Source organism: Colias croceus, chromosome 11 (assembly GCF_905220415.1).
Source record: "Colias croceus chromosome 11, ilColCroc2.1".
Classification (NCBI taxonomy): Eukaryota; Metazoa; Arthropoda; class Insecta; order Lepidoptera; family Pieridae; genus Colias; species Colias croceus.
This window is the reverse complement of record NC_059547.1, coordinates 5,116,197-5,129,465: the sequence shown is the minus strand read 5'-3', so window position 1 is coordinate 5,129,465 and position 13,269 is coordinate 5,116,197. Positions and strand designations below refer to the sequence as shown.

Sequence of the window (13,269 nt, the reverse complement as noted above, 5' to 3'; positions counted from 1 at the left end):
TCGATAATTTCGAATATCGTCGATTACAATATTAATCAATGGTATGTCGTGTCTCGGTAACTGTATTTGGTTATTCTGGCACGTTCGGTAACGGTCCGTAGTTCTGTCTCCGTCCGATACCTTTCATTACACGTCTCAATACATCTATCGTTGGTTCAATTACACATTGTGCCATCGCTGCAGCCAAAAAATTTACTACAATTAGTTCTTAATATCTTACTCTACGCTATAGGTTATAGGGCTAAAGAAATTTTGAAATACCATTAACCTATCATTACGTAATGGTGTCATAAGAAAATATGATTTATAGGCGTCAGGAACCAATAGTGCAAAACCGAAAGTGTAATATTAGAGTTCTTAGCAAATCGTGACTTCATGTTACGTTGTTGCTTTACAAACTTAGAGACGTGGACAAATACGTTTTAGTCTTGTTTTAGTGATATAAGTATTTTAAATCTTATCTACAAAGCGTTTAAATAAATAATATCTTGTATTGACAAGCAAGAAATATAAAGTGTAACGAAATAGAGAAAATTTACTATTTATTTTATTAAAAACGTGAAGACAGGTCGAATTTCTAGTTTCCGGGTAAATTTCGTTGTATGAAAATAGCCGGGAGGATTTGTTTTTGTTTTATCGACTTCACCAAAATTAGATTAGTTACGCAACCGTTACCATGGAAGTATAAATTTAATATTTTATTTTTCCTGTTTGTTAAATATAATAATTTTGATTACGTATGTAAATAGAGTAAATCTCAATTTAAAAACTGCGAAATAAAGATACATGCTAAATAAAAATAATTGCTCTATGAAAAATATCCGTCCATTTTCATTCAAGTTGTCTCATTTAGAGTTGGTACTGAACAACACATTATCTTGATTATCGATGTTTTAATATTTAATTAACCATTAACATTTGTAAACACACTCTAAACAAACATTCCGAACAAAGTTAAAATAAGCCACATTTGGACGCGCTCAAACCCCTGGGGTATAAAAGGTCAGTGGTAACATATTCTATTCAGAGCGAATCAGGACAATCGAATGCGTGGAAAGTCAGATAGGAAAACTGATAAGGTTGAGGGCATATTACACCACTATTTCGATAAGATTATTTATAATTTTATGAGAATTATATTTTAGAATATCATTAACTTTACGATTCTATGAAATGGAAATATGTCGATATATTTCGCTATTCATAAAATATACACCAATAAAAATATACAGGCATATTTATTAAAGTGTATATTGAATTGAGATTTTTACCATTTTCGTGTATATTCACTGAATGCCTTCAACGGATGCATTTTAATTGCGTGCCCTCAATTAGATAAGTGTAGGGTACAACGTCATTCAACATCTATTTCAGTGATTTAACGTTCCGTATTTAATTTACCTGTTTAAAGTACCTTATAAAAAATAAATCTGGAAACCTAATTTTTGAACTATTAATCTTATATATTAACGCGTCTATGATTAATTCAGATTTGAGGTAAAACAAAAGTGTTTTATAGCTTAGCATCACGGCAAGGTCCTTATCGGTGTGAGCCCATGCCAGTAAGCTTAAGACGTCCCTCCCCTGTCATTAATCTCATCTCTCGCCCTGGCCACGTCGTGTCCAGGATACTGAGGTATTTTAGGACACTTAACGTAAAAAGCCAGGATAAATACTACATAATGTAGTCAACAAACACAATGTATGTACATGTGTAGCTATTATGTTTAAGTATATGGAATCGTTTATGACACTCAATAGGGCTAAGAGCATGAGGAACTGCGTGGAATGAAACTTTTGTCACGTAAAGAATACCTACGCGATATGTATTTCTAAGTTGCTTATTCGTAAAAAAGAGACAAAACTATTTTTAGCCTCTGAGTAATATGTTTGGTGTTTCAGAAGTATATTAAGCCGATATAGTTTATGTAACTATTATTTAACTTTACTTGTAAAACCATTATTGATATCAATAGTTAGGTTCAAGTTAAATGACAGTTTGCATTAATTTCGTGATTGATAAATTGTGACATTTTCTCTTAAAGAAATTTCTTTTTCAGATAAAAAGCCATTCAACCACGGCTTCTAGTATCTATCAATATCAACATAATAAATAACAGTAAGTCTACTTTTAAATATTTCCTAAAGCATTTTTTCTCATAAAAACCATTGTTTCCAACAACAGACAGAACTATGAGTTTACGCCATCGAAACTTGCACTAAAAATAAATTCATTTTTATCTTTGAGCCCGTGGCTACCTCGTTATAAACTTACAAATGCACATTACCTTACTTTGTTTTTAGTATTGGAATTTTTGTTCTGAAACTCATGCCTTCAAATTTTTATTACATAGAATACGTTGAAGCTTTTCGTTTTAGTTTTAAGAAGTTATACTAGACAGATTACTCTCGAATATTCTTCGACAATTTGTATAAGCTTGATTATTATGTGACTTCATTAAAAACTTATACTTTGGACTTATTACTTTCTAACATTAGGAATGTACCACAAAGCGCTGAACTTTTGGGAAGCGTCAAGCACGCTTCCTACTACTTCCTATCTATCGATAAAATTAATTATTTTGTAAGTTCAACAATAAAAACATTTCGCTTTCCTTATTTCGTTTCATTCTCATAAATCGAAATGATCACAATTTTGAGAATACATAAGCCTACGGCTAAGGCCCAATGAGAATCTCTTCCTTATTAAGTCTAATATGAAATAAAATAAAAATGAAGATAATAAACATCGCATATTCTAAATTTCATTGATGCTTCAAACGTATTTACCGTTAAACTCATAGAGACGAAAGTTGATCTACATTTATGAACACAAAACGACTACACGGTGCTAATATTATATGCATAATTATTCTCTCACAGACAGCATGAATGAAACAGTTTAACAACTCATTACCCGCGGTCATACTTATCATTAAAAACTTAATTGACATTGAGAACAAAAAATATATAATAACATGATCATATCGAAACCGGCAGACCATATTATGCATATTTAAATAGACTAATGAATCAACAATTTTTTTATACTTGATTAGAATTGAGATTCTTTGGATTAGATCGAAGTGATTTAAGATAATTATTTATTTTTTGCGTATCGAGCTGGGTATTGTTAATGAAATAGTGATGGGTAAAAACATAATTAATGGTTTAAATGAAACGTAATGAGTGTAAATCCTCGTGTCGAATCAAGGCTTGAACATCGTCGTATTATTTTACTTAATTATATCTTTTATTTTTGAAACAGTCATTTTGCGACGAACGATAACGATGATCTGCGTAAAATCAAAACCGAAAAACTGCGAAATTGCATCAAAAAGAAATATTGAAAGAATTCTATAAGAAAATCTATTACAATCTTATGACTCCGAATGTGATTCTTGTGCCAAAAAAGCTCACGAAAAATCCAATCTATAGATACACTTAGGTTAATATCTGTATTTTTTAAAAGTACGAAAAATGTACTTTTATTCAATTTACATATTTTATAGCGACCCTTTATTATGGTAAGTTTAAGGCAGCGCTATTGATGCAGAACGCTCAAATTTGCAATGATAATTTTGAATAATTAGCCAAAAACAAGCTATGTCGTATTTTTGGCCTAGATGATATTAAATTTAAGAGCATAATATTAAAGGAGTAGATGTGTATTTCGAATGAGAATTCTTAATACCTTACCACATTGTCTAAGGTGGAATTAAAATCCTAAAAATTGTCATTGTTGCATTTCATATTATGTTTTTATGTTAACTTTTATTTTAGGAGCTTTCATTCGAATATGATATCTATATTTTACTAATTACCTCACTACAAATTTTTAATTTATGCTCATAATTTTTCTCAATTTGCTCTACTTTGCTTAAAATTGTCCAATTTATAATAAGTTTCCTATTTCGCTGAATTTTTGTGAAAAGGTGTGTTTTTATTCGTTAAATTGGCGGTTACCCGTTGGTTTTCGAATGAACACCTTCACACGGCAAAAACACCTCGTGAAAAATAAAATATTTTATTTCCCGCTGGCTTATACCCGCTGACCGTAACTTTGTTCACTTTCCAACCGGTGATATTTAGAAGTTATTTTAATAAATAAAGTAGCTTTAATTAATTTTAAAGCCGTAAATTTAAACAAGCCCTTGGTTACTACAACATTTCTTGAATATTTTGTCTATTTCCACGTTCTCTATTCTAAAAAGAATATTCTGCTTCTTTACTATTATTCAAAGCGAAAAACAGGTATCCCAAAATGTGTAGTTATAGTTTCGAAAAAAATGTAAATACAATAATTATAATTCATGTTAAATAATTCAAAAATATAAACATAGAAAGTTGAAAATTGCATACTGAAGTGAGAAATTCATATTATGTATGCATTAATTAATTAGTTAATCACGAACTTTATAGCTGCAATGTATTAAAAAATAAAAGCTTTATTATACTTTCCATTATCTTTATGTGTTTCTTGTATAATTTAATTACTTGTAACTTTTTAAATGTAATTTAGTACTTATGTATATAATATGAAATATTGCTGTAATATTTGCTCAGTTGCAATCTAAAATATTTTACGTAAGAAACCCCAAATTAACGGATAACAAGCAGACATTTTGAAATGTAATAAATAATTTCAACAAACTATGTAGTAACTACATGCCTAGGAATGTTTAATTAGATCTATTGCCTAAGTGAAACATTTGAATACATTCAGTTTTCATTATCTTTTTCTATAATAAAATACTATTTTTTGTAATTCTATTTATCTACTAATGGTATGAAATGGTACTATATTTTTGTTTTTCTTTCTATTACATAGTTATACTTATAGTTATATATTATTTATTGTACACAATTTTTCATTTTACAATACAAAGACTTCAGAAGCAATCACATAATATAGGTGATAAAAAATACGTAAATAGAAAAAGCTTTTAAACCACGCGAAGATATGTATGTTACAAAACTAAAGCTGCAATTGTTTTTTTTGTAGCGGTATATAATATTATGTAATAACAGGCATCTTGAAAGCGTTGCACAGTTATTTATATTCTAGTAATAATTAAAATATATGTAGACGCTTGTTAATGGGGAGATATTGCTACTGCAGCGGAACTTTACATCTTTGATTGTTTATACAGATATCTCATAAATCTTGTAACATTAAAATATTTAATAGAAGCGCGTACGCTCCAAGACCACATCTTAGCTTAACATCAGACGAGATTGTGGTCAAGCGCTTGCCTATAAACTATAAAAAACCCAATTTTTTTTTTCATTCATATTATTAGACTTCTTTCAAAAGAGCTTTTAAGCATCATTGTTTACTACCGGTTTAGAAATCGGTATAAGATTTTGTAAGGATCTCCACTGCTTACATAAAAACTGCACAAAAGTAGAATCACAAATGCTTTAAGTATAAAAATAATTTGATTGCAAGCTGGAAAACACTGACCCAATGATATTCCATTTTTTATTATTTTCCTCATGAATACTTCAAGTGGCTCCCCCGACCCTGCTTCTTGCGAAAATATATAGCTTACTAAAAGCAATTTGCATTCATCAGCGAGCTCTCCGCAATCTTTTTTATACGTCCTTAACTAAAACTTAATTTTCCGTGACGATATAGTTATAATAAAAGTTATGCAATCCGCTTACCGTTAATGGAAACTATGACACTGCTTCAATAATCACGCCACAGTTTTAAATACAAAACTGAGCTGATATCGAAACAAGTCCAAAAAGTTTTTTCACTTTCAAATGAAACCGTTCCACTCAGTCACTCGGTTTATCATCACATGAAATCCTTACACAATTCTGTTATCACGACTCAATCGTTCAGTTTCACTTTCTACAAAGAATTCGCAATAAGTCAAGAGAGTCGAGAATGGTAAGCGTCCCGTTTCAGAGCGCGAAGTACGAAAAAGTTCAGATGAAGTCCGCCCGCGCAGTGAACTCAAGCACCCCTCATACAACTTGCACGCCGCCCGACCGCCGAACAGCGACTGTGATAACGACACTTCTTTCGAACGAACCTGCGAACCCTCTCTAGTATAGCCTGCGTATAAGCTCGCCACTCTCTCGCTGCGACTCTACGCAACTAACGTCTCTACGAATTACGTTTCAACACAAACTCGACCCTCTGTTTATGCCGACAAGAAGCAAAGTCAATCACGCCTAATTCACGAACTCGCCTCGTTCACATCGGCTAACGAGTTTACGGTACGTAAATCGTAGTAAATTTGTTTTTCAGTCTAGCCACAGTAATCCGGTTCTTGGCGCTGCGGCTCAAAGCGCTTTTTTCCGAATCGCCGCTCGTTAAATAGAGCCTTCTTTTTGTGCAAGTACCGTCCAGTAGCCTATGTAGGGAACTCGAAATAACCGCTATGCACAAGATGCCAACTTTCTAAACTAAACCTATAAGACCGTTCTATCGGGACGGTGAATTATGTTATTTTTATTGGACTCACTCTAGTCGGAACAATGATAATAAAACATTCAGTAGATTGGATGTTCGGCGTTGCGACGTGGTGTAATTTCGAGTTGCGTTTTTGCTTGGAGCTGTTGTCGTTTATAATGTTTATTAAAACCGCGGCTCCGGTGCCGGTGTCAATTACCACGGCTGCGGTCGAAGCCCCACAACAACATGCACAAATTGGATACCAGTCACTCGAACTAGATTACGTCCTCTAGAGGCTATAAAGTATTACATAACGTACTTATCGATAAGCTCTTCACGTTAAAGTAGGTCATGCTTTTTGTCTACTTTATAACACTCAAGATAACTTGGGATAAAACTTGAAACTATTCGCACGATATATGGAGGTTCCCGGGGAGTTACAAATATTGAAAACCGTAAACCCTTCCTGCGATCCCACGACGTCTTCGAACTGGGTCAGAATGCACACGCAAATAAAATAAGGCATTTTTGCACACTACGCACACTACCTAAGCATAGTACACGCAGGCGAATGCTTTTAAATTTGATGTCGCAAGTCCTACACATTTTATAAAATACATACATTATTTTAAATATTTTTAAAACCATTCATATTCTTCTATGAAAATGTGCGACGGTATTGTTAGAATGACTATTTTTAGACCTTCATGCAACTATTGTTTCAATGCCGAGAAGCCACAAAGTGTAGGTATTTAAACCCGATCGTATTGTCTCGTGACCTAATAAGAAAATATTACAAAGCGATGAATAGTGCTTCGTTATTTCTTTACTATTTACAACAAAATACCTAGATTGTTTTAATTAACAATACCTTGTAACCCGGCTTAATTGGCTTACTGTTCGTAGATTAAATAAATATTTTATCAAAGCTTAAGCATGTTTACAAGACTGGTTCGACACTTGTTATGATTCTAAATCCTAATATAATATAATGCACATGTTTTCACACGTAAGCATTATGTTTTGCGTATTTATTATAGATTATTACAGAAATGTAAAATGTTATAATGTGAAAAATTATATATGTAGATTAAATTTAATATTTATATTTCAAGCAGAGTACCTTATACATTTAATTCATAAATTGGCTTATTCAAAATAGGAAATACGTTTTAAAAAATAAACGTAACCTTGCGTAGTAAGACGTCTTAAAAGCTAAAACGTTTGAGAGTTAAATTCAAAGCACTATATACATGTCCTTACCCTCTGCTTGACCTCTCTTCATGTCGGTTGAGTACGCTTATGCAGGATGTAAGTAATACCTATATAAGTCCACAAAAAAATATATAATATTAATTCTAACTCTAAACTAACAATTCTTTTATTGATATTTTAATACATACTGTCTCTATGTATTACTTTCTGTATCTACGACAAAATTGACAAAAACAAAATTGACTTTTTTACAGCTTTTAATCCACTTAGAAAATTAAATTATGTTCACGTTTAACACTGCTGTTAGTATTTTTTCTTTTTACCTTTTCAACCCTATGTATTGAAAACTTATGGACCGTAGCGTATCATATCAATATTATTCTGTAGCAATAATATAACACGATCATTAACACAAAACTTAATTAGTTTGTGGTTCATTATTCTATTACGACTTATTAGGTCTATTGTTAAATTTCAATTTGTATCAACGTAGCGTAAATCTAACAGCAATGCAGTATTTGTGACCGTTTGTTTGCTATAGACGTGCTGAATAGATAAACGATTAGTCTAACAGCACATTGAATAAACTTATCTCTTTTATTTTACGTTGCTGATGTTCGGTTTTGGATCGGAAAGTTGGTGAAATAACCTGATACCATGAGATTAATTATTATTATAGTATACTGTAGTGCAGCTTTTAATACAATTTACAACGTCTCGATATCGATCAAAAAGCAACATTATTATCATTGCAATAAACAACATGCTATTTTTATACTACTAAGTAACTAAGTACTGTAGTTTAATTTTTCTTACCTACGATAGTCGATAATGAATAAATAACTACAAAATTATTAAAAAAGATAAGCACACACAAAATGACCTCTATAATAAAATCGTACTTCATTCACACCTGAAATAAAACCGAACTAACTAAATGTCTTCCATCCATTAAATAAACGCCGCATTAAAACGCTCGTCCACAAACTTTTAAGGCATATCTGTCCTCAGAGGGGTCTCAGTTTCGCGACGAGCTACCTCTAGATGACGGACGGTAATGTCTACTAGAGTACTTTGAAAGCTCAGAATTCTCCTGGATTCAATAACACACTACGTAAGTTGGGTTAACAAATAGCGTCATATAGTCTAGGTATAGGATTACGATTTTAATATACAGTTTACTTCACTATACATATTAAAGATATCGTATACATTTTATAGAGAGTTATACCAAATTGTAGGTATTGCTAAAATTTTGTCGGTTTAAACACATGTATTTCTCCTTGCCTTTGCTTTTTATAAATAAACAATGATAACAATCTTCACTCAACACAAAGGTGGAAAAACAACAAACTAATAAAATCAAATATCCGTTTAATATGTATAATATTTACTTATAGCTAGACTGGAATAATCATACGGTGCATTTACATCATACAAATAAAGAGCTAGCTTAGAGCAAGAGCGTCCGTTTTGTGTTCACCCGTTAAGTGTAAACTAAAACTCGTATTCAGTGCTGTTCAGTATTAAAACATTGCCCAGAATCTTTTCTAACGCACTAAAAATAACTAAAGAATGCCCCACACTAAAATAATTTGACATAGTGGGGTAAGAAATGAGCATTCGCTCGTTTGGTGTAAATGCACCGTTAGAATATGAAGAACAACACAAATACAGCTCGTTTTTACGACCCTGTTATTTTTTATGTTGTCAGTAGTTCGCACGCCAGGAAAACATTGGTGACAGTTTAATAAGACTGTATTTGATATAAAGCCAAATCATATATCCGACTCATTGATTATAAAATAGCTCCAGGACTCTACAAGAATAAAAAACAAGTCCATACATTACACTTGTATCGTTCTATGAAAATAAATAAATATGTATTGTCACAGTGAATTCCAAAAATAAACTTACATTCAATTTTACAATGCTTGTTACACAATACAATTTTTATATATATTCTTATTTGTTTTCGTTATACGCAAAGTCTGTCCAAATGTTTTGATCCCGTTTTTAGTTTTTCAGTGTTACATTCAAATATATTTTTTTAAAGATTGAATGGATGTGAAGTAAGAGCTTTATATTTTTTGTAAACGTATATCCATACAATAGGTCATCGACGTTTCAGACTTAATTAAAATTGTTCATGCGAATCGAATACTACGCCTAACATAGTGTCAGGAACAAGATCTGCTTCAGATCAAATATATAATACCCAATACCTAGTATTCTCCTAGGATATTAATTATGTTTTTGAACTTTAACTCGCTTGAATACAAAATATGTATTTATGATACAACTTTTGACATTTGACATAACAAGTTTTATGTATTCACATGAAATATACTGGATTCAAAGACCGAAAATTCAAATATCCTCGGGCTCTTGCTCAAGGTTTTTGCAATTATATACCTAGATTATACAAGTTCACATGTCAATTTATTAAGGGCTTCAACATACGAAGAATTTGTTATCCAATATCACCCCAATATAAAATAATTTTTTTGTTTATCTACATTGGAACAAAGTTTATTCGTCACTTATTATTATATTTTAACAACACAATTTATTCCATAGCTGTATAGAGAATAAACGATATAGAAATAAATGTATTGTAAAAGCTGCATAATAACTATTTACCACACGCGTTCAATCTTATTTGTACAAGACTACAGTAATTGACTTTAATTAACGCAATTGTACCTTTTAATTATAAATTTGTATTTTGTAGTTATTATCTGCTCAGGTAATTAAGCGGTACAAATTACACATTGTAATCTATATTGTTATTAACGCACATACGAGTACATTGTATTCTACGGTATCAAATTAATTTGAATTTCTCGTAGGTATATAAATCTGACTCTGTTCAATGTGATTTTATATGAGATTGAATTTAAATCGCAAAAAGATTCTAAAAAATCCGTAAAAAAAGTCAATTTTTTTTCAGCTGGATACTCATTTCATATATTAAAACTGAATAAAACAAAACAAAATATTGAGCGCAGACAATATCGCTTATCAACAAAATCTTCTGAATACCCGCTATAAAACTAAATTCAAAGGCGTTGCTTTAAAAAAGAATAAGACTCTTCGTCTGCACAAAGTCTAGAAGATTTCGCACGAATACTAGACTAACTAGTAGATAATAATATCTACACAATACAGTACCTACACATTATTTATTCTCTATACGATCCGCTTGATAGACATCTCTAAAAATGTATTACTCCCAGTCTATTTAGTTAGCAGTAACAAAATATCAAGGAATTGACGTAGAAACTTCGCAGTGAACGAAAGGAAACGTCCCTGTTTGAGAGGAAATAGAGACCGCAATCTATAAACCATGTTAGCTCAAACCAATCTATCTGGATACTGTTTATAGCAAAACAACATTCATTATCCTTGAAGGATTTTGTTTTTCTTCAAGATTTTCGAATATATTGTATAGTTTGTTTAGAGGAAATTTTGAATAATGTAATAATATCTCAAAAAGTATAAGACTCAAGGCTTTGAATTGATAAGTGTTTATAGAACGAAAAGCCAATTATTTATAAACCTTTATATTTATTTGTAGCCTTTTGAATAAAACGCTTTCATTAGATTATGATTAATTTTATTCCATTGAAAATTTTGCTCCGTTTCTGCCAAATAAAGATGGTGAAGACAGATTTAATACGATGATCGCTATTAACATAAAATTAAGGCATTAAGTAGATCTATTTAAATTTACAAAACATACATAAATCTCTCTCAAATTATTTAATTAAGTAATGCATAATATTTATCGATTCTGTAGTACCTACAGCTGTATAAAATGGTATCAATTGTTAATTTTTAGACGTATTCTGTAAGTAAAGCAACGTGTATATTATCAGATCGTATTTAATTTAATTATAAGTACTTTCCCCTTATGTATATATTATGTATACATACCTTGTAGCTTTTCTAATCCCAAAAGTACAAAAAATGGGTTTTGTATTCTTTTATTCAGCTGCAACGGACAAATTCTCCGGAAGATGTCTATTTAGGGGAACATCCCCTTTCATGCAATTGTTATTTTCACGTTCGCCTTTTTTCGTTCCCCGATCGATATGAAAATATTCTTAGCAATAATTCGTAAGGGCGGCATAAATACATGAAGACAGACTCTTTACAAATTACGAGGGCAATGACTTACTATTTCTCATACATAATATAATTTTACGCGCGTGTTATGTCACTTTTATTTCCTCAATAAAACTTAATTAAGGCGCTCGTTCAACTCTGCCAGTTGCCTTTACGTACCCTTTGTATGGTTGAATGTGGCCATTTGTACTGTGCAATAAATCAGAGTTTACATTTTTTTACATTTGAACTTGCGAGGTTTTAAACTTTCTGAAAGTTTCCGTGATCCTTTCTTTAATTTTCAAATCTATCCCTCTGTGAAAGTTTTCAATTTAGTAAAGAAAGCTACGTTTTATACGAACGAAGTGTTGATTAACTTCGAAGTGGCAAATACCAAATTATGAAAAACATGTTAATTATGGCCTGATTCTATAATATACACCTGTTGCGCTCAACTTAGGCACCGTTTAAGATACAATTCTTAGATTTCTAACTGACGATCAGACAGTTAATAGAATAAAGATATGAGAAAAAACGCTAAAACTTCGTTTCTTTCTGTATTGAAGAATATTTTTAAAACATGATAGATACTTATCACAAAATAATAATAAAGAAATAATTAATTATTTAAAATATAATCTAATGTTGTCTGAAACTGGCTAATTCGATTGCGCTTACAAAGCGAAGATTAGAAAATTTACAGCGGTAGCTAAGACACGACAAAGCAGAAAATCAAGACTTAATAATTTAAGGACTGCAAACCTTGAACTTAATAGGATTTTTCCATTTCAATTAATCTGTACAAGGGCCTTAGGCATCTGAAAGTGTCTCACTACGAGCCTTTATAAAACCAATTATTGTATCCTTCTATCGCTTGAGATGTTCAATCTTAAAACATTATCTAGACGCGTTTTAAGTACCTAATTAATTACTTTTTGTGTAAAACACACGATCAAATTACTTTCAATGTAATCAGATCTTGATCAGCAACCCCAAAACGTATGTACTTTTATTAATAAATTTCAAAACTTCAGGATTTATATAAAAACCTGTTGTAAAATCCGCTCTTCCTCAGTTTTCAGACAAGCCATTGTCTAGATATTGTAAACTTTCAATTTTTCTATGCAAATATAAGCGAGTCGCGAGCAAAAATTTGTATTATATGTGAAAAGCTTACCATAAAAATAAATAAATGCATTGTTTTTAGGGGGTATATAAAACATGTCTGGTAACTTTGTGAGATAGGCAATCCACAAGACACTATTTTATTGATCGATTGATTCCCTAAAGACAAGTTCTGAAGACCAAGGTTATGTTTATTACCTAATCTCCAATGGGAATGTGATCCAGGACGTTGTAAGTATACCTTTTTATATTAACTACTTATAACAAAAAATATTTTTCTTTTTAATTTTTTCACTGTCATTTTAAGCCTTATTTTAAGCTTACTGAATGATCTTAATTCTAAAATTCAGAGTAATAAGAGCTAGCGCGCACGAGCAACTTTGTCTCCGCAACTATTTTGTCTCTCC

The 13,269-nt window shown here is 31.3% G+C and overlaps 1 protein-coding gene across 4 annotated transcripts in view; it reads right to left on the bottom strand.

The window, feature by feature from the left end:
* The window catches only part of LOC123695286, a 117,283-nt gene extending 111,262 nt beyond the window's left edge, over window positions 1-6,021 (bottom strand). For all 4 annotated transcript variants that reach the window (XM_045641074.1, XM_045641071.1, XM_045641072.1 and 1 more), the window contains exon 1: window positions 5,671-6,021. The gene's annotated coding sequence lies outside the window, so the exon portion shown is untranslated. The remainder of the gene's footprint in view (window positions 1-5,670) is intronic.
* Window positions 6,022-13,269: the final 7,248 nt, after the last annotated feature.